This window comes from Protomyctophum parallelum (assembly GCF_964188405.1).
Source record: "Protomyctophum parallelum genome assembly, chromosome: 16".
Taxonomy (NCBI): Eukaryota; Metazoa; Chordata; class Actinopteri; order Myctophiformes; family Myctophidae; genus Protomyctophum; species Protomyctophum parallelum.
Window position 1 is genome coordinate 23,021,165 of NC_139711.1, and position 22,906 is coordinate 23,044,070.

Genomic DNA, 22,906 nt, shown 5'->3' on the forward strand with positions numbered 1-22,906 from the left:
GTGTGTGTGTGCGTGTGTGTGTGTGTGTGTGTGTTTGTGTGTGTGTGTGTGTGTGTGTGTGTGTGTGTGTCTGTGTGAGGTGTGTGTGTGTGTGTGTGTGTGTGTGTGTGTGTGTGTGTGTGTGTGTGTGTGTGTGTGTGTCTGTGTGAGGGTGTGTGTGTCTGTGTGAGGGTGTGTGTGTGTGTGTGTGTGTGTGTGTGTGTGTGTGTGTGTGTGTTTGTGTGGGGGGTGTATATCTATTCTACGTCTGAGCCTGCCTCTGATTGGCCTACTGACACCATAGACATAGACCGACTGCCGGCCTTTACCAGAGTTTCCTCCGAGGTAGTGTGATGTTACTCCTTGGTGGGAAATAAATTAATAACACATGTACGATATAATAAGAGAATGACAGCTTGGCACAGTGGCACACGCAACAGTAACTTTTATTTTTGTAGAAGAGGCAAACTAATAGTCTTTATACTGTTTATGTGTAAACTTGAAACATTATTGTACAGTAAAAAGGTCTCTTTTCCCTTGATCTTTTTTGGTATAATAGTATTAGTGTACTATAATTACTTAGATTAATACACGATAATCAACACTAACACTTTAATTAGAACACACCCAAATGAAAGCACAACGTACGTGTTCAATCAATCGTTCAATCAAAGCAAACGGCATAAACAATATTAGTTTGCCTCTTCTACAAAAATAAAAGTTACCAAGCTGCCATTCTTTTATTCCTTACTATATTGTTTCCCCACGGAGTAACCTCGCATCTCGGAGGACATTCTGGTGAGACCATGGAGGCTAGACGGGCAGTGTCGGTAGGCCAATCAGAGGCAGGTGGGGCGTTACCATGTCTATGCTCAGACGTATAATAGATATACACACGTGTGTGTGTGTGTGCGTGTGTGTGTGTGTGTTGGGGGGGGGGGGTGATAGGACAGAAACATGTTGCCTGTTTATATAGGTAAGGTTTGGTTAGATTTGTTTTGTTACTTTTTTTTGTAAGAAGGAAGTTAATAAAGTAGTTAAATAACTATTAGCTAAATTAATTCCCTAAGAACGAACACATAACCCTAATTTATATGTTCAGGACAAGCCCACACTGGGCCATTAACCACATGAACCCCAATGTCATTAGGGGTATCGTAAAAGGCGAGCGTTCAATGAAAATAGGCAAACATTCAATTAAAATAGCTTTCAGTGACAATAGCTGATTCAGACCACAATGTGACGCGTTATGAGCTTATATAGCTGGGATATTTTCGGCATAGAGATTTGGTGTAGAGAGGTAAAAAAGGATAGGGCCTAGATCCTATACCCAGTGGTGTAAAGAAGTACTTTACTTTACTTGAGTATTTCCAATTTCCAATACTTTTACTTCTACATCTCGGATCCAAATATTACTCCACAACATTTATTAGAAAACTTCAGTAAGTTACTTTGTAGATTTGTATTATTATTACAAAACCTATATTAACCACTTCAGCCCTATATATATTTTAAAATTGCCGATCTACAAGATCACAATGTGTCACATTGAGAAGCATGGTGATGTTGTAGATCGGTGATTTTGAAAAGATTATTTTACATTTGAAAACTTTTGGAGAAGGAGGAGAGACCATGACTCTTATTTAAAAATAAAACTCTTGAACCAGCAAGGCGGTGTGTGGGTTTCTCCTCCTTCTCCAAACGTTTGCTGCTCTGCCAGGACCTATACGCACCTGTAACATTAAACCGGGTGTGCGGAAGTCATCTCTCTAATACATTTGAAAACTTGAAATGGGACATTCTGCATAGTGAGTACTTTCTACTTTTGGTACTTTAAGTACATTTTGATGCCAATACTTTTGTACTTTTACTCAAGTACATTTAAATTCCAGACTTTTACTTGTAACAGAGTATTTCTATAGCAGTATTGATTATTTTACTGAAGTAAAACAATTGAGTACTTTTTCCAACACTGCCTATACCCGCCGGTGACGAGGGCTGCCAGATGTTTATTTTTATATAATTAAAAACATTCTTTATTAATTAAACCAGTGCGTTCGTCTCCCACCAAGAAGCCCGCAGGTCAAGCCTGTCAAGTGGGAGGGAACCTCAGTCACAGCTAATGAGTGGAGTGAAGAAGATATGCGTCTGGAATTAAAACAGGGTGTTGTGAAATCCAGGATATGTGTGTGTGTGTGTGTGTGTGTGTGTGTGTGTGTGTGTGTGTGTGTGTGTGTGTGTGTGTGTGTGTGTGTGTGTGTGTGTGTGTGTGTGTGTGTGTGTGTGTGTGTGTGTGTGTGTGTGTGTGCATGCATGCATGTCACTCACACATGTTGAGCATATCCCTATAGTGCTTCTGTTTAGCCACACTTCTCCTACCTGAACTAATGAAGCATTACGGTAGATGAAAGCCCTTCATGCTCACCGGCATTCATGTGGAAAACACACATGACATGTAGCCATGGAGACTACCCTTCATAGCTCCTTCCTTCATGATCAGCAAAGCATCTGTCTGGAAATACTTTGAGGAATTTATTTTTGAAAGTTAACCACTTTCAAATTCAAATAGGAGCATAGGAGCATTAAAAAAATGTGTAATTGTGTAAGTAGCAGTTCATAGAGCTCACAGCTGGTCTAATTGCAACACAAGTGAGCTGTTACATCCACTATATTGGCTATTTTCACGTGACACAGTCATACAAATAGCTAGGCGGGAAATAGAGGTGATAGTGCAGTTAGTGATACAAGCATGAAATTTGGTACAGATGACCTTTATATGACCATAATCGATAATCAACCTCGGGCCACGCAAAATTCCTCCATTTTCCAAGATGGCCTCCAGTTTGCAATTGGACCTATACGTTTTGGACTACACCAATTTGCGGGGCCTATAAAACTCTAGAATGTCCCCTAATTTTGGTATAAGATATGTCCTGGATGTATTTATACCAAGTGAGATAAAACAATAACATTAGGTTCCAATATGGCGGCATATTTTTCAATATGGCTGCTGAGAAATTGCATAAATGAACATCTGCTCATGGTTAATCCACAGTTGGCGGTACAAGCATGAAATTTGGCACAGATAACCTTTATATGACCGTACTCGATAATCAACCTCGGGCCATGCAAAATTCCTCCATTTTCCAAGATGGCCGCCAGTTTGCAATTGGACATAGGTTTTGGACTACACCAATTTGCGGGGCCTATAAAACTTAGAATTTCCCCTAATTTTGGTATAAGATATGTCCTGGAGGTATTTCTACCAAGTGAGATAAAACAATAACATTAGGTTCCAATATGGCGGCATATTTTTCAATATGGCTGCTGAGAAATTGCATAAATGTACATCTGCTCATGGTTAATCCACAGTTGGTGATACAAGCATGACATTTGGCACAGATCACCTTTATACCACCCTAATTAGTAATCAACCTCGGGCCATGCATAATTCCTCATCTTTTTCAAGATGGCAGCCAGGTTTCTCCAGTTGAAATGGCTTCAACTGGGCCTACGTTTTGGACTATATCCTTTTGCTGAGACTGTACTTTTCTATTATTTCCCCCTCATTTTGATATAAGAGAATATGTTCTAGAGGTATTTCTACGAAATACGATCAGAAATAACATTAGGTTCCAATATGGTGGCATGTTTTCCAGTAGGCTATGGCTGCCGATAAATTGCATGAATGTACATCTGCTCATGGATAATACACAGTTGGTGATACAAGCATGAAATATGGCACAGATCACCTTTATACCACAGTAATTGGTAATCAACCTCGTGCCATGCAGAATCCCTCAATTTGTGAAGATGGCTGACAGGTTTACAAAATCCCAAAAGCCCAATTGACAAGTTGTTATTGTGTTATTGCAGTACCTGGGCACACTGGTTGACACTATAGCTGTGATACTCAGCATGGGGTTATGCTAATACATTTTCTATAAGGTTTCCTAAATGCTGTATAGCTTGCCCCAAATTAAAGTTAAACTGCTGCACCTGAATTGACAGGATGTGCCAGCGCGGGAGAGCCGAGCCAAGGAAGACAGGGCTTTAGTCTTTTGGAAGGTGTACAGGTGATCTTACTTGTTACTTGTGCAAGCAGAGCGTGCAAGTAATGTTATCAGTCAGGTGCTATGATGCGTATGTCCCTTAGCAGCATATGATATGACGTCATATGTTGGCACAAAGCAGACCGTGCAGTTATGTTTTCCGTCATGCTACGAAGCATATGTCCCATGACGTGATGAAGATATGTACCAATGTCCCTTAGCAGACATATGCTGGCAAGGGACATACGAAAGCAGACCGTGCAGGTATGTTTTCCGTCATGCTACGAAGCCTATGTCCCAGATATGTACCAATGCCAGGGTATATTGGTTATCGATGGTGACGTAACGATGACATGTTTCAGTGTCGGGTGGACTAAAGGTAATGCCCCTATGTATACATGTATGTAATCTGACACCACTGCCATAACAGGCATAAGTAATCATTACCATACTTCAAAATACTACTTTTTTTCATCCAAAAGCAAATAGCTAAACCTAATAATTCAATATAGCAAATGTTCTTTCACAGAGAGGCTGAGATTTGAACGTTTGTAGCGGTCTACAGTACTTGCACGCTCTGCTTGCGCACTAGTATGCCATTTATGACCTACTTGTGTGCAACAAGCAAGTAGGCACTCGACAGAGTGCAGTTCTAGTTAGAAATACCTCCAGAACATGTTCTTTTATATCAAAATGAGGGGGAAATTAAAAATAAATAAAAATACAGCCCCAGCAAAAGGATATAATCCAAAACATAGGCACAGTTGAAGCCATTACAACTGGTGAAAACTGGCGGCCATCTTAAAAAATGTAGGAATTATACGTGGCCCAAGGTTGATTATGAATTAAGGTGTCATAAAGGTGATCTGTGCCAAATTTCATGTTTGTATCACCAACTGTGCATTAACCATGAGCAAATGTACATTTATGCAGTTTATTGGCAGCCATATTGGAAAACATGCCACCATATTGAAACCTAAAGTTATTTTGATCTTACTTGGTAGAAATACCTCCAGAACATATTCTCTTATATCAAAATAATGGTGAAATCAAAGATGTACAGCCCTAGCAAAGTGTTATAGTCCAAAACGTATAGGTCCGTATATTTCTCAGCAGCCATATTGAAAAATATGCCGCCATATTGGAACCTAATGTTATTGTTTTATCTCACTTGGTAGAAATACCTCCAGGACATATCTTATACCAAAATTAGGGGAAATTCTAAGTTTTATAGGCCCCGCAAATTGGTGTAGTCCAAAACGTATGTCCAATTGCAAACTGGTGGCCATCTTGGAAAATGGAGGAATTTTGCGTGGCCCGAGGTTGATTATCGATTATGGTCATATAAAGGTCATCTGTGCCAAATGTCATGCTTGTATCGCCAACTGTGGATTAACCATGTGCATATGTTCATTTATGCAATTTCTCAGCAGCCATATTGAAAAATATGCCGCCATATTGGAACCTAATGTTATTGTTTTATCTCACTTGGTAGAAATCTTGGAAAATGGAGGAATTTTGCGTGGCCCGAGGTTGATTATCGATTATGGTCATATAAATAAAGGTCATCTGTACCAAATTTCATGCTTGTATCACCAACTGAACTATCACCTCTATTTCCCGCCTAGCTGTCCGTATTTACAGTTGCAGCCATTTTTAAAACTGGCGGGCCACCTTGAAAAAATTGGAATTCTGCGTGGCCCGAGGTTGATTATCGATTAGGGACATATGAAGGACATCTGTGCCAAATTTCATGCTTGTATCACCAACTGCACTATCATGCATTGAAAACAGTTATTTCCCGCCTAGCTAAAAGTATAAATTGGGCTTAAGTGGTTAACCGGCAACTATCTTTCTTTTCTAAATCTATTTATTTCACTTTTCAGTCACATAAATCTCAGGGGCAGCCAGGCATACACAATGGTGGATATACTGTAATAAAACAGAAGCAAACAATTGTAGTTAACTACTATGGATTCTTGGACAAACAATCTGCAGATTCAGCAAACTTCCTTTTCCCTTCCATTGAGCAAGAGTCGATAATACATTCATACAATGACTTCCACATATTCAATAAAACAGCAATAACTCTGCAGCTGCAGCAAAGGAAAGGGAAATGACATGGAATGGGAAAGGGAATTACTGTGTAATGTAGGCTTATCTAATTGTTTTATATTTTAACTAGAAAAAGTGCCCTTCTGGGCACAGGTCTCCACCAGGATGAGCAGATGTGAAAAATTCCAGGCAAAGGTTTTTCCTTGGCCTCTAGGGAGTTGGCATACAAAGTTATCCACAGATCCGTGCAGTTAGAGGTAAAAACACTTTTCGGCCAGTTATAGCGCCACCTTGAGGCTGAGTTGAAATTGTTCATGTGGCATTTCGTCCTCGGCCTAGTGGGAATGTGGGTGCACAATTTCACGGAAATCACGCGATGTGTTCATGATTTGCAGCATTTTGTTTGAAACTGAGCACTCCTGTGAACTTTGGAAGCCAATCTTAACCAATCAGGATGGAGTCTGAGAAATCTGAAAGACCGGTTTCGTTGAATGGCTCTAGAGAGACTGTGTACCAATTTGCGCGATGTTTGGACAAAATCTGTAGGTGTACTGTGCAAAAACTTGTTTTGCACAAAGCGGCCTCCTGGTGGCGCTATAACAGGCCGTTCTGGAAAGTTTGGGGCAGAGGTTCATCGTTGGCATCCAGGGAGTGTGTGTGCAAAATGTGGCATCGACCGTGTTAACGGTGGCCGAGATTAGCTGGTCACGGACGGACACACACACACACACACACACACACACACACACACACGGACGGACGGACGGAGTGCAAAACATACTCTCTCCCCATGCCTTCGGCCTGGTGGAGACAACAATATTGGGGGTGCATACTTAGTTTAGACTAGACATTGGTTAGACATGGGTTAAGGTTAGGTTTAGGTGTGCTGCCCCGTGGGAGGTCAGGTTTAGGGTGAGGGTTTGAGATAGGTTGTATTGTCTTACACAGTAAAGAATAGTAGATTGGTGAGTTACTTCATTAACTAAAATTAAGTCTAGTTTCGATATTAAATAATATTCTTCCATGCACATGTATGCTACTTTAAGATTTTCTGTTCTCTCATTGACTCACGGCCATGATCTGCAGCTTGAACTATAATTATGCATAGCGCAACCTCAAATTAATTATTATTAAGCTCTAAACATGTGAGCCCTAAAATACTTTAGATCGCATGCATGCTCGTGCACGAGATTTTGACTACACACCATGGGAGCCACCGGAGGCTAACGATGGATGCTAAAAAACGGTCAATATAATAATAGAATTAATTCTGGATTAAATGACATTAAACAAACCTGAGATATATCCAGTTGGCAAAGGAGGTTGCAAGCATGAATCCCGAGAGATTGCGGGTCTGTCATAGATTAGGTTAACCTGGCCACGGGTTAGTTGTACAGAACGATCATGTCGGGAGAGACGATGTTGTCGAACTAATACCTGTCAAACCGTTAGTCTATCCAACGTATGCACTATGCACCCCCCAAACCACACCATGCAACTCCTTGCAACATGCAACTACTCGTAACTTAGCCTGGGCACCATTTCATTTCGGTGTATGATCCGCGAGGGAGTGGATGATATCGTACTACCTGCGACAGAATGGCGTTTGACTGCACATATCACACACAAGACAGAATGGTGCTTTAACTGCACATATCACACACAATTAAGCACAGAGGTGTATCCAAAGTTTCAATCTGTCCAAGATTAGCTGCTGACAGACTGACAGACAGACAGACAGACATAATCTTGGCCAGAGATTACAAATGTCTTTTAAATCCGACAGTTTTCTGAAAAAAACGTATGTTTCTATGTCAGTGGTTCTCAAACCTTTTCATGGCAAGGACCCCCAGAATTATCTGAATTTGGTCGCAGACCCCCATCTGACCCCCCAGAAGCAAAAATTTGAGTTAAAAACATTTGTATGTGTGAAAGAATATATATTCAAAGATTTGCCTGTGATTGGTCTACTGACACTGCCCGTCTTGACTGTCCTCCGAGATGCAGGTTGTAACTAACTTGTATTTTTGTAGAAGAGGCAAACTTATTGTTTATGCCGTTTGCTTTGATAGTGTTGATTATCGTGTATTAATCTAATCATAGTAAACTAATACTATTACACTAAAAAGGATAAAGATGAAGGGAAAATAGACCTTTTCATAGTACAATAATGTTTCAAGTTTACACATACAAACAAATTACATAGCACACTTTATTTTAGAACACACTAAAATCAAATCATATTATGTTCAATCAATTATTCCATCAAAGCAAACGGCATAAACAATATTAGTTTGCCTCTTCTACAAAAATAAAACTTACAAGTTAGCGTTATCTCTCTTGTATCATACCATACTACTATATTTCCCACCACGGAGTAACCTTGCATCAGACTATATCCAGGCATCCAGCATATCCACCTCAGAGGACAGTGTCGGTAGGCCAATCACAGGCAGGCGGGGCGTTACCATGCCTATGCTCGGACACAAACGGAATTCACGCCGATCTGACACAGGGGTTGACACTATGGCAGGAAAATAAAATGTTGGGGCATGTGGAGTTTGCTTTTGAGTTGCCCAAACTGCAAGTGTCTGCTATAAATAGAATTAACATATAAATGCAGTCGAATAATAAAGAAAACGACAGAAAGCAGAAAGACGGAATAACTCAGCTTTAATGCCAGTAATGCCACCCCACGCAATCCCATTCAGACGTAACTCTTGTGGTTATGTAATCTCATTTAAATGGCTGTCTACGAGTGGAAATAGCATGTGAAAATACCAGCCCCTAAAGAGGAAACCCATTCATGTGTCAGACACAAGGCCAACACACTTGCATGCAGAGATCTATTACTCCAGCGTCACATCAGAAAAACACGTGTACACACACACACACACACACACACACACACACACACACACACACACACACACACACACACACACACAACACACACACACACACACACACACACACACACACACACACACACACACACACACACACACACACACACACACACACACACACACACACACACTTCCTCTCATTATCCCATCAGAGGTTCAAGCCTCTAGTTGTAATATAAACATGCTACTCTACCACTGTGCATTCCAAGTAAGCTGCAGCTTATAGGCATTCGGGTGAAAAATGCCAATGGCGTTGCCGAAAGGCCCTATGATTGGTGCACTGCATACTGTATGTCGCCACCCTGTCTCGCAGGGTGGCGACGTCCCGAACGTCCCAACGGAATATCAGTGCATGCTCACATTGGTGGCTTACTGTGGGTAGTAGTATAGCTGACAGACAAGATGAGAATGCTGTGAGGCTTCGCCGGAGAATGCCTTTCAAGAAATGCACGTGTTTTTGTGTGACTGGCCCCGTCCATCCTTCAATCTTCGCCGGACTATCAGCTCCTCCCCTCCCAGTACACCAATCACCTGGCTCCCGCACCACATTTTAAGCTGCACCTGTTTTTCTGTTGCACTATCTGGCATTTGACCTCACACATTGCTGTTTGACATATTGTTATATTTGTCGTAGTTTGATCGGTGCCAAACTCAGTCTAGGTTGTCTGTCCTTTTCTTTTTAATCCTTTTGTGGGTACCAACACGCATGGGTTCATAGCTTGTTAGTACACTGGGTAAGAGGTGATATCCACCATCTGTTTTGTTTAGACAGAATTGGTAGCCTTTTCATTTGTTTGTTTGGGTTATCAAAACTTTAAAAGCGTGACCTGTGATCACATCAAAAGGTGGTCCGTCCGTGACTCAAATGCTGAATGGGCCTTGATATGAAAAGGGTTGAAAAGCACTGTATTATAGCTATCCTACAGTATAACCATCATAGGAATTAGAGGGAAAGGGAATGGTGTTTTTACTTTTATTGTCCTTCTGTGAATGTGTATATGTTATTTGTATGCAGCTGTGACTCAATTTCTCCTTAGGGAGGCAAATAAAGCCAGCCTTGAACCTTGATCACTCCCAAGAACAGTGGTGGCTGCCTGTGGAAGGAGGATGGTGACGCCGGTCCTGTGCCAGTGAATAATAGAGCTTGTGAAGATTGCTATACTCACTGGCCTTCTCACGGTGCCTCTCGTTGGCTTGGGAGTGGGACAGGCCCTACTTGTCATTGTGATGAATGTGTACAGAATGTACTACTATTCGAAGATACACTTTATCCATTAGGGCAGTGGTTCCCAAACGTTTTCATGTCAAGAACCCCAAAATGATACTCATTAGCCTGTGGACCCCCCATTTGAAAGTATATGCCAAGGATAAGAGAAGATATTTACGTCTAGGGTCCCTGGTTTGACCTGAATTAGGCTACGGCCCCCTATTTAATGGCATTTCTATCTCTGGGACCCCAATGTATCAAAGTTACTTTAACTCTGAGAGTGTACAAATGGAACCAAATGGACTTTACAGAGTTACAGACCCATAAGGGTCCATTTGGTTCCTAATTATTATTTAGCTGGGGACCCCCTGGAACTCCCTCAAGGACCCCTAGGGGTCTCCGGACCCCACTTTGGGAACCACTGCATATGGGCACCCGAGGAGCTGTACGACTTATGTCAGGGGCAGTTCAGCTGTGCATGGTATGGAACTAAAGTGAAAAGCTGGGCCAGTGGCTGATTACTCTAAACCAGTGGTGGGCAACTTTGACGATCCAGAGGGCCACTATATTTCGACCCTCATTCGAGGGGAGGTGTGTCCTGGCGATTACCTGGCTGGTCCCCATCTGCCAATCACCTGGTTGGCTACTTATACCTGGCTGTGTGACGGCACGCAGTGCTCAGTCATAGTTCCTCTTCGGCCACTAGTGCCTGCCTGCCAGCCTGACCACCTCTCCATGCAGCTCCAACTGAAGACCTAAGTATATTTTCTGCTTTGGAAAATGGGACTATATATTTTTTGTACTTGAGTTTTGAGTAAATTTTTGCCTTGAACGTTTGGAAGAACATCTGTGTTTTGGAGTGAATACATACTCTGGATTTTTTTGCATCATACCACTTTTCCTTGTCTGCATCCGGGTTCCCTGTCTGCCTTGACATTAACAGTAGGTAAATATGTAAATCTTCCCCCCTACGATACAGTATGACACAAGGAAAACTGGAAAGAATAACTGTTTCCATTAGGACAGGCTGAAAATAACTTTTATACTTGGCGTTTAACCATGCACTTCAATCTCAACATTCCTATTCTTGGGGGGGGGGGCGTCCAAATATAGCCAATCTACAAGCTCACAACGTGTCACAATGTGATGCATTGTGAGCTTGTATTTACTTGCGCAAGCAGAGCGCGCAAGTAATATTTTCGCCCGGTCTCCTTCGTCGTGACAGCTGTTCCGCCATTCGAGGCTTACGCAGAAAAACATCAAATCTGTGCCTGTGTTGCTGGACCAATGATGACGAAATGACCATATTTCTTACGTCATCATTTAGAGCTAGTCATACGTATACTATATACATAATCAGTAAAAAATAAAATAGCAAATTGTGCCTGATCTGCTGGGACCAGAGTACGTGGTGTGTATGTGTATGACTAGCTCTAAATGATGACGTAAGAAATATGGTCATTTCGTCATCATTGGTCCAGCAACACAGGCACAGATTTGATGTTTTTCTGCGTAAGCCTCAAATGGCGGAACAGCTGTCACGGTTTTTGGTGCAAAGTAACCACAGTATACCGCTAATCAACTTACAACTACACACTTTATACAGTATAGAGTATAGAGTATATATACATATATAGTATATGCCTATATACTATATATATACTATATATATTTCTTACGTCATCATTTAGAACTAGTCATACGTATACTATATACATAATCAGTAAAAAATAAAATAGCAAATTGTGCCTGATCTGCTGGGACCAGAGTACGTGGTGTGTATGTGTATGACTAGCTCTTAATAATGACGTAAGAAATATGGTCATTTGTGGTCATTTGGTCCAGCAACACAGGCAGAGATTTGATGTTTTTCTGCGTAAGCCTCAAATGGCGGAACAGCTGTCACGGTTTTTGGCGCAAAGTAACCACAGTATACCGCTAATCAACTTACAACTACACACTTTATACAGTATAGAGTATAGAGTATATATGTATACGTATATAGTATATGCCTATATACTATATATATACTATATATATTTCTTACGTCATCATTTAGAGCTAGTCATACGTATACTATATACATAATCAGTAAAAAATAAAATAGCTAATTGTGCCTGATCTGCTGGGACCAGAGTACGTGGTGTGTATGTGTATGACTAGAAAAACTAAAAAGGGATCCAGAATATATCTACAACGATAAAACAGTATTTCTTATATAGATAGAAACTTGAATCATACTTAATAATACTAGATGTTTATATGTATAAAGTAGGTAGCAAATAGTTACATCTAAACATTAATCATTTCAAACGTTCCTTCACAGAGATACTGAGATTTGACAGTTTACAGCGGTCGAAAGGACTTGCGCGCTCTGCTTGCGCACTAGTTGGCCATTTATGGCCTACTAGTGTGCAACAAGCAAGTATGCACTCGACAGAGTGCAGTTCTAGTTTTGTGCTATTTCTGGTGAAGAGACTCTGTGTACTTCTAGGCTGAAAAAGAACACACCAAGTACAGTTTAACCTATTTAGACCTGAGTACGATTCTACAAATCCTGACAATTTTCTTAAAAAACCCATTCATGTCAATGGTTCTCAAAGATTCCATGTCAAGGACCTCCAGAATTATTTGGCCGCGGACCCCCATCTGAAAATAACGCAGGACCCCAGCTGGGTCACCCGAGTGCGGCGTATGATGTTGTGAGACCCAAAACCCTGAGGACCTTGGGATACATCACTGAGGATATGTCCCAGGTGCATCCATGCAATGTTTTTTTTTGTTCTCCCAAAAGGAGCCTGCATCTTTGAGTGTTTTGTTTTCGTTAAACATGACATGTTTTAAGTGTGTTTATGCTGAAAGTCGATCTATACCCTGCGCGGAAGCCAGCCTCCAGACAATGGCATGTGGATAGCGGCGTTATCCACATCATGCCATTCTATCATGTCTACAAAGAGCAGTGCTTGCACCTCCTTTTCCTGAGAGCTCACGCATCTCACTGCGAAACAATGGGACACGTTACTGCAGCAAGACATCCTGTTATTGTCAAAGATGATAACAAGTGATGCTGAGCCACATAAACACACACACGCACTCTCCAAAAGATCCCCCGCACATCCTATCGTATCACATGTTCCATAAATATGATTAATCCGTTAAAACCTGAGAACTGATTCTCCAAAATGTCTTCTAAATCTTGACAGTTTTCTGAAAAACGTCAGTGGTGCACTGCATGGTGCACTTTTTTCATGTCAAGGACCCACAGAATATGTATTTGGCCTGAGAGAGACCCCCATCTGAACATATGTTGTACCAGGGACCCCCCGGAAGCAAAGATTTGAGTTAAAAAACGTTCACTGTGAAAGAATATATATTCAAAGATTTGCATACGTTTTCATGATTTTTATTTTTTGTGCAGATCTACAAGCTCGTAGCTTGGTTCTCGGTGCTGTGCTATGAGCTTGTAGATCTGCTCTTTTTGCATCAGCTAAAGTTTAAAATAATGGTTAAGGTGGTTAAAAGCTTTAAAGGTAACACAGATGCGTCCTCGGGTCTAAATGGGTTAAAGTTTCTTGATATAATATGACATGAAGTGTTACTGCTCCGGCCGATTGCTTAATTCCAAATGAATCCACTGACGCTATTTCTAGAGCTCGGTGTCTCAAGGGGGATAGCGTTATGGCACTGACTGTTGCCCTAGGGACTCTTCATCACAGCCTCTGCTGTCTCCTTTCTCCACCAATGCTTTGACACCTAACACGCTCATTATTCTTCCTTCCCAAACACCATTTCAATTACCCTGAGAGCACAGTGGCCAGCAGTCTCACACACATGCACACATGTATGCACACACGCACGCACACACACGCACACATGAATACGCACGCACGCACTCAAGCACAGACGCGCGCGCACACACACACACACACACACACACACACACACACACACACACACACACACACACACACACACACACACACACACACACACACACACACACACACACACACACACACACACAGAGAGAAACAGGCATATACATGTAGCACATACACACAGTAATTAGCATAAACGCACAAATAACATTATGCATAGATATATTGCACATTTGCAGCACTGCATACACATGCAATGCATGCAGCACTTGCAAACACACATACTTGTGCACACACACACACACACACACACACACACAAAGCTTTGTAAAACACTTAAAGGCACGGGCTGGAATATTGTGTCACATTCGGTGCATGCTGCCTGCACGGGTCGATAACTTCTTCATGGGTCATTAACATAGCTGTGCTTTTGGGTGTTAAAGTGCCTGCGGTAATTGTGATATAAAGCAATTATCCCCTGAAGACTAATGATTTATTCAAGTGAGATGTGTGACTGTGAACTCAAAGGATCTATTAGAATGCATGATTTCAAATAGATAGTGATTTAACTCATTTGATAATAAGGAATTCCTGCAATTCTAATTTGGCTGCATGATGAATGTGCGAATGTGGGTGAATTCCTGATATCAAAGTAACGAAGATGTTCCATTATGTTTATTTTGACTAAAACAATTTAGTGAGACTGAAACGTTTATTTGCTGGGGAAACATAAGCCGTTTTTTGGGGGGGGGAATGGCTACATTAGACTTGACCTAATTTAATCTAAGTAATGTTTACATAATGTGATACTTGGGAAAACAATCAGCCATTCAAAACATTCTTGCCACGTGGCAAAGCAGGAAAGCAATAAGCGATAATAAGAACAATATGCAAAATAAGCCATAGGAACATAGACTGAAGTTGAGAGAAAGAAGACCATGTTAATTAACAAATTTACATTTTAAATAGCTGAACCTAACCTAGTAACCTAACCTCAGTGAAACTATACCTAAATCTAGTAAACATAACCCTAACTAACATCAGTAAAACTATGTTAAAACTAAGATTACCCTAAAATCAGTAAAACTATGCATAATGTGACCTTCAGTGATTTCACTTAATTCAAATACAATAATAATATAATTTTTTTTTTTTGAAAATCCTCCCTACTATAGAGTGTGCTGACCATATAAGGAGTTCCACCCTGTCCCCAGTTAACCCCTGGGATCAAAAAAACGTAGGTTTAGTTTTTGGCTAGGTTTAGCCCGAGTGGAATAGTAAGAGAGTGGCGACACGCTTTGATCTCGCCGCAAAGTGGGTGCCTCCGCTATAGTATCAAACTATACTTGAGATAGAATGAGCACATCCGCATTCCATTGTTACAGTGGGAGTCAACGCGTGAATCTAGTTTGCGTCCGAGCATAGGCATGCATGGTAACGCCCCGCCTGCCTCTGATTGGCCTACCGTCACTGCCCATCTTGACTGTCCTCCGAGATGCGAGGTTACTCCGTGGTGGGAAATAATACAAGAGAATGACCGCTTGGCACGCACGACAGAATGCAGCCTTGTAACTAACTTAATATTGTTTATGCTGTTTTAATAATTGATTGAACACAACACACGTGTACGTTGTAGCCTACTAGCACGCACGCACAAAATACATTAACAGTACTCGGTCACTGTTATTAGCTTTGCACTTTTTCTCAGACAATAGGCTTATTCACTTGTGTCAATAAGCTTCCAGAGGGAGGGATCCAAATAAGAAAGTGCAAAACAACAATATACAGAAAGATGTTCTAATGTCCACGCATTACAACAATGTAGATGAATTTAGATGAATTGGGGTAGATAAATGAGACGTAGCTTGCAAGTCAGTTCAGGCAGACATACTCGAGGGGGTTCATGCCATGCTCAAAGGCGCATACTATACTCAAGGGGTTAACAGTCTGCATTACTTGTGGTCGTGTGCAAGTCCCACACGTCATTCGCCGATGCGGCAGTCAGCTGACCAATTGGGCAGGCTACTTAAGCTCACTAGACTGCATGCTCTTCCTGCCTTCCTCTGCTCATGGTTCCCGGTTGTATGTGATGTTTGCTCCCACCACCACCCCAGCACCACCGGTGGGCTCTGCTATTTATGCTCGCCATGGGGGGGGGGGTTATTGTATATCCAGCAGAGCCGAACGCCAAGTCAAATATCATATGCACACTTGTTACTCATTCTGTAATAAATATTGGTAAATCTATTCGTGAGTTGTCTGACTGAACATATATTATGTTATCTACTCTACTACTACTACTCTAAATGGGGCCCCCTCTTTATAATTTATATTTTTTGTCCCACAATTTTGTAACCCATTTTTCACCCCTGTGTCAATCATCCTGTGATGTGATCCTGGGCTCTACACACCCTCCGCCAACCTAGGGAGAGCAACGGACTTAACTCATGCTTCCTTCATGCTTGAGTGTCCAAGTTGCTCCTTTACACCTGACAGGGGGGAGTTTCCATGGTTGGACGTAGCTCGTGGAAGGAATGGGGCCCCCTCATTCATGCAGTAGCATCATATAACACTTGACTGTATGGTCCTTTAAGTAGGCTATGTGTTACTAGTGTTAGGCGCCTTAAGTGCCTTGCAGAGTCGAACGTAATCGACGCGAGAATACATAATCAACGGGGGTTCATGGTTCAGGTAGACTGCAATCTGTCCGCGTGAACACAATGATTAATTGATTACAGCACTAGCAAAAGACGCAAAACTGGGTCAAAAGCTTGTGGATCGGAAGTGGTATATAGCCTACTTCGATTGATGATATAGTGTAAAACTCATTATATACAGTTATAACTACATCTCAACTCATAACAAAAAATAAAGTGGCACGACGTCAGTACAGTTTATACAATCTAAACATATTTGACGCATCGCATCCGCATGTAATAAAATAGACAAACTGCAGGTGCCAGGGGGTGTCACAGCTGCCATCTAGTGGGCGAGTAGTTGCTTGCACATTAAAGATTATAATAGATCCACGTAAACGACGCAAGCGACGGAGCGACTATACATGTATAAAATAAGCTTGCTATGTAGAGCAGATTCCCAACCACTGGTACTAGTACCGCTAGTGGTACTTGAGCCCCCTCTGGTGGTACGCAGAGGAGTCGCCAAAAAAGGACAAAAGTGGAAGGAAATATTTATTGCGAACGCAGTGAGCCACTTACTATGACAGCAAGGGCTGAATGTCTGTGTGTCTGTGTGTCTGTGTGTCTGTCTGTCTGTCCCGCTGTTACACCACCCGCCCGCCACCAGAGGGCGCAGCTGTAGCACACACACACACACACACACACACACACAGGGCGCAGCTGTAGCACACACACACACACACACACACACACACACACACACACACACACACACACACTCACAACCACACACACACGAGCTGCGTTCGCTTCCCGCGTTTGCGCGTCTTACTTGTATTACTAATGGTAGTTCAGTTCTTCTGATCAAGCAATTGGTTGAAATACCCTATCCAGGGGCACGGTGGCACAGTTGGTAGTGCTGTCGCCTCACAGCTAGAAGGTCCTGGGTTCGATTCCCGCTCGGGGCGCTGTGGGTGCTGGCGGCGTGTTTCCTCCTCCGCGTCATCAGTGCCCATACCCGAAGGCGGGGTTGGCGAAAGGGCCTTTCTGTGTGGAGTTTGCATTTTCTCCCCGTGTCCCCTAGGGTAGGTACCCTCACAAAAACATGCAGTAATCCTGGTCTCTAAACTGCCTCCCCCTGGCCAGCCGGGACGCCTGATGGAGGGGAAAGGAACTGGTTGGAATAACGTGCTCCTTCCACGCGCTACGTCCAACCAGGGAAACTCCCCCCTGTCAGGTGTAAAGGAGCAACTTGGACACTCAAGCATGAAGGAAGCATGAGTTAAGTCCGTTGCTCTCCCTAGGTTGGCGGAGGGTGTGTAGAGCCCAGGATCACATCACAGGATGATTGACACAGGGGTGAAAAATGGGTTACAAAATCGTGGGACAAAAAATATAAATTAAAAAAAAATATATATACCCTATCCAGCCGTGCTGAAATGGGCATGACAACAACTCGTTTGCAGTTTATTATGCCACTTATTACTTTATATTTTGATTCGGTATCTGTATCACAAATGTAGGCATAGGTCTACTTGTTACTTACTGCGAGAGTGAGGTCTATAGCAAACACCAACTCGGACTCCTGGATCGCTGCCCTCCACACTTTCCTATCTATCATCAGATTCTTGACCTCCAGACTAGAGTGTTGTCAGCTAAGCTGTTGGGCAGGGCTGCAGTGCCTCTACGTAGGCGGTGCGCTTCTTTCCCCTCCTGGGTTTGCCTTGGGTTGGCTCCCATAGAGTGAATTTACTTGCAAGACAGTCTAAAAATATATACATATACTCGTCTACAGTTGATTATGCCACATATGCGCAGCTTGTTTCTGATCCATTCTCTTCCTCTCTGGGTGTGTGTGGTGGTGGTGACCGAACTGTGCCAACCAACATTACCCCAATGCCAATCACTATTCAGATTACAGCAGAGGGAGAGCACAAGGATTCTGACAGGGAGAGCAGCTGGCATGTCTTTAATGTGAATTTAAATTGAGATATTCCTCTAAATTGACGTTCAAAATATTTCGCGCCGCCAAGCTTCGGTCGGCGCTGCAGTCGGCCCCCCAAATAAAGTTCTGGAAAGAAATTGGCCCGAGGCTAGAATCAGTTGCCGACCCCTGGCCTACTGAACAAGTGACCATTCAATTCGGCTTGATTGCTTCTCCATAAGCCTCCATAAGCCTTCATGATTCTGAATCCATTCAAAGCATTAGTTTTGCACAATGAATTATAGTTCATTGAGACACTTCGGCTCAGATTGACCATAGACCATTTATTGCATGTTAGCAGTGTTGGGGAGTATTAAGCTACATGTAGCTGAGCTACGTAGCTTAGCTACATTTTGCTGTAGCTTGTGGTATTTTAGCTACATTCATATTTGTGTACCTCGTCAAGTAGCTCAGCTACTTTTTGGGTCATTTTTTGTAGCTTAGCTACTCAAGTTACAAGCTACAATTTTGGGGAGCAGGGGTCTCCAAGAGGGGAGGAGGGGTCTCCTAGAGGGGAGCAGGGGTCTCCCAGAGGGGAGGAGGGGTCTCCCAGAGGGGAGCAGGGGGAGGAGGGGTCTCTCAGAGGGGAGCAGGGTGGGGGGGTCTCCCAGAGGAGAGCAGGGTGAGGAGGGGTCTCCCAGAGGGGAGCAGGGTGGGAGTGGTCTCCCAGAGGGGAGCAGGGTGGGAGGGGTCTCCCAGAGGGGAGCAGGGTGGGGAGGGGTCTCCCAGAGGGGAGCAAGGTGAGGAGGGGTCTCCCAGAGGGGAGCAGGGTGGGAGGAGGGGTCTCCCAGAGGGGAGCAGGGTGGGAGGGGTCTCCCAGAGGGGAGCAGGGTGAGGAGGGGTCTCCCAGAGGGGAGCAGGGTGGGAGGAGGGGTCTCCCAGAGGGGAGCAGGGTGGGAGGGGTCTCCCAGAGGGGAGCAGGGTGAGGAGGGGTCTCCCAGAGGGGTGAAATTTTCACGCAGGCACCGCACGAGCTGCTTGGCGGCTCAGCATAGAGAAAGAGAAGTGAGTTGAGGCTGCTTAAGTAGCCGCCTGAATTGCTCTGTGGGAATGAGGGCGTGGCCTAGAGAGGCAGCGGATTTAAAGCAGTATAGATCACTATGGGGAATGAATGAGGGGGAACCATGTAGGCTACACACATATAAACCATCTGCCCTCTGTGCCGCAATGAACTAACGCTACGCTTGAATGAAGTCAGCTGTGCTCGATTGGCACCTCCGTTTCACATGATGTACGCTCTGCTTTATAGAGGCTCTGGTGGGATCTGACCTGGCTAGCTTGTGATGCTTTCGACATGATATATAAATCAGATAAGTGCACGTGCAGTGGTGGAAAGTAACTACTCGCTTATTTTGACATGATATATAAATCAGAGAAGTGCAGTGGTGGAAAGTAACAAAAGTACTTTTACTTAAGTTGAGGTATTTGCACTTTACTTGAGTGTCACATTTTCAGTACTTTTACTTTTACTCCACTATAGGCAAGTATTTTACTTTCACTCCACTATACATTCATTTGAAAAGTTGAAAACTTTAGTTAGATTTCGGCGAGCCGCCCCACGTCCTATAATGGTTGAGAAATTACAGAGTTACTGTGTGGGGGTCCCCAGCCCCAGGGGGTCCCCCAACTGTAGGCTACTGTACTGTCACTGTACTGTATTGTCACACCCGAAATTATCATATATACAGTTAATATGTATGTCTGTGTTAGGCTGCGTAACATTGACACTTGGTGGTGAAAACCAACCAAACGCTATTTTCGTGCTCGGACACAGGGACACACATAGCTTTCTATAGGAGTGGTTGCATCACTCAATAACAAGATGCGGTCGCTGCCGTTTACAGTTACCTTTGAGGAGTCAATGCGTCATAATTCTACCTCCTTATGATGATTATCCGGATTAAAATAGTCCCATCGTTTGTTCTCCAGTCGACACATAACCCACTTCCTCAATGCGATCAACACCAAAGAGGCTAGCTAGCCAAGATTGTCCCTCGCAGGCTCGCACCCTCGTTCACTTTGCATTGGACTCAGTTTCCCAGAAGCCCTTGCAAGCTGATTTCCGGTTACATAATAAAGCGTCTGCCTCGTCACCAGGTCCGCGACAAAGCTGCTATTTATTTTAAGTTATTAAAAGACGGAGAATTAAAGATAACTAGAAAAAGTGCCCTTCTGGGCACAGGTCTCCACCAGGATAGGAATGTAGGACATTGCAGCTTGCCTTCATCTGGTGGTTGGATAAAAGGGCAACAAAAGTAAACTAGGGAGTTGGCATACAAAGTTATCCACAGATCCGTGCAGTTAGAGGTAAAAACACTTTTCGGCCAGTTATAGCGCCACCTTGAGGCTGAGTTGAAATTGTTCATGTGGCATTTCTTCCTCGGCCTAGTGGGAATGTGCGTGCACAATTTCACGGAAATCACGCAATGTGTTCATGATTTGCAGCATTTTGTTTGAAACTGAGCACTCCTGTGAACTTTGGAAGCCAATCTTAACCAATCAGGATGGAGTCTGAGAAATCTGAAAGACGCGTTTCGTTGAATGGCTCTAGAGAGACTGTGTACCAATTTGCACGATGTTTGGACAAAATCTGTAGGTGTACTGTGCAAAAACAAAAACTGCACAAAGCGGCCTCCTGGTGGCGCTATAACAGGCCGTTCTGGAAAGTTTGGGGCAGAGGTTCATCGTTGGCATCCAGGGAGTGTGTGTGCAGAATTTGGCATCGACCGGGTTAACGGTGGCCGAGATTAGCTGCTCACGGACACACACACACGGACGGACACACACACACACGGACGGACACACGGACGGACGGAGTGCAAAACATACTCTCCCCCCATGCCTTCGGCCTGGTGGAGACAATTATAAAACAAATAGTGGGTTTTGCGTATTACGCAGGGAATAAAATGCGGGTTTAGCGGGTTATGTAGTCAATGTGTTCTCATTTATTTAACTTTTTCGTTTTTCCTTTAGGTTTTATGACCTCAATTACATAAAAGAAAACCTGAACTTTGAACATTCAGTGGATTTTCTGTTGTCTGGAGCTTTCTCTAGGGTTTGGAAGTCTTTCTGAGCTGTAATGAAAACAGGCAAAACAGTGAAAACAGCAGGAAACTCAGAGCACCTTTGAATCTTGAATCTTTTGCCAGTGTGAACGCAGCATGCAGGCTCCATGGTACAGTAGGCAGTGTCTAATAGCCTGCTGTCTATAGGGTGGTAGCAGTGGCATACATGCATCCAGCATCACCATAATTAATCGTGGCTCCGCTTGTACCGGAATCACCTATGGTTAAATTATGTATGGGTTGTATTGTATCTCTCTCTCTGCAACATCTAGTCTTGTTACTACCAGATTCAGGAAAACAATGCTGGCAGTATCAGTAGCGAGGAGAGCTGACCACATGAGATATGATGTGGGCGGCAGTGGCTGGCTCAGGGGTAGAGTGACCGGATGGACCATTTACCATTTATATGAATGTTGTAAAGAAACCTACCAGATTCAGAATCACTGTCTGTCCAAAAAATAATAAAACATAATAATGATAAAGCATTGAAAAATGCATTTCTGAAAATAATCCATAAAATAATCAATTTCTGAAAGAACTGTGAAGAGGCTTGCATGCTGACAGATAAAGGATTAGGCTCTTGGGAGGCATACATCTATTTAGTTATGAAGTGCAAAAAATTACTTATGTGCAAAAGTTAAAAAAAATAAAAGTTTGGGTGAGAACTGAAACAACCACTCTTTTTTTCAATTTTGTGCTTTTATACATAGTGTGTTGGACATCAATGTTGGCCTCATACCTGGCGTTAGCTTTATAAGCCTCCCTTGAGTTTAAAAGTGCAGACTTTTATACTTCTTTTGATCTTGTGCCACACCATGCAACAGCCTTTTCAGGCCGTCTCTCAGGTCAGCTTTCTGAATCCAGAGTCCGTAATAAACAGGGAGAAGTAACTTTCAGTTTTTATGCACTACTACAGTACATATCTGGAAGTTGGAACAAACTCCCAGAAAACTGAAGGCGTGCTGTTATTTTTTTTGTGGCTGCCAAATACGGACGTTTTTTTTTCCTCCTTTTTTAATAGTTTCTAGAGCACTCCCCTTCTAGTCTAACATCATTGTCTCCGTGACCATGTTGTGCACCGTGTCTGTCTGTCCGTCCGTGTGTCCGTCATTCTGTTTGTGTACAGCTATAATCTCTG

At 43.0% G+C, this 22,906-nt stretch overlaps 1 protein-coding gene across 1 annotated transcript in view; it reads right to left on the reverse strand.

Moving 5' to 3' along the window:
* LOC310873131 (alpha-1A adrenergic receptor-like) overlaps positions 1-22,906 on the reverse strand; it is a 33,991-nt gene that overhangs the window by 3,342 nt on the left and 7,743 nt on the right. The gene's annotated exons all lie outside the window — the stretch shown is intronic.